Source organism: Triticum dicoccoides, chromosome 7B (assembly GCF_002162155.2).
Source record: "Triticum dicoccoides isolate Atlit2015 ecotype Zavitan chromosome 7B, WEW_v2.0, whole genome shotgun sequence".
In the NCBI taxonomy this organism is placed as follows: domain Eukaryota; kingdom Viridiplantae; phylum Streptophyta; class Magnoliopsida; order Poales; family Poaceae; genus Triticum; species Triticum dicoccoides.
This window is the reverse complement of record NC_041393.1, coordinates 13,707,127-13,707,978: the sequence shown is the minus strand read 5'-3', so window position 1 is coordinate 13,707,978 and position 852 is coordinate 13,707,127.

The following is an 852-nucleotide window of genomic DNA, read 5'->3' as shown; positions in this document are numbered from 1 at the left end:
AATGCAAAAAACAAATCAAAAAAATAGGAAAAAACTATTTTTATAGTAAAGTTAGTCACAAAATAAAATAAGTAAAGCAACAAAGAAAACAAAAAAACTAAAAAAGTGTTTTCAAATTTGAAAACTAATGGCACTAACAGAAAGTTTATAATTTTTCTAAAACTAATGGCACTAAACAGGAAAAAAAACTATTTTTATAGTAAAGTTAATCACAAAATAAAATGGCACTTACAGAAAGTTATAATTTTTCTAAAACTAAAAGCAAAAAGAATAAAAAAATAAAGCAAAAAACAAAAGAAAATAAATAATCCACAAAACAAAACAAAAAAACTGGAAAAAATAGCAATAATAAGTATTTTGTTGCAAGTAGAAACAAAATAAAATAAATAAAGCAACAAAGAAAACAAAAAAACAAAAAATGTGTTTTCAAATTTGAAAACTAATGGCATTAACAAAAAGTTTATAATTTTTCTAAAACTAAAAGCATAAAGAATTAATAAATAAAGCAAAACACAAAAGAAAATAAATAAATCAACAAAAAAACAAAAAAATGCCACCTACTGGGCCCCCACGGCCTGAATACGACTAAAAACCCATCCAAGGGCCAGGATTCAGGCCCGCAGGAGGCGCAGTAGGCCCACAGGCATAGTAGTGACAATTAGGTCCGTAAGCCTGCAATGGAGAGGAGCTCGAGAGGGGTGCGGCAGTGGGGCTTATAAACCACTGCGCACCCCTCTCAACTAGCGAGGTGGGACTAAACTTTCGACGCAGCAGCCGCACAAGGCCTTTGGTCCCGGTTGGTGGCACCAACCGGGACTAAAGGGGGCCATTGGTCACGGTTCGTGGCACAAA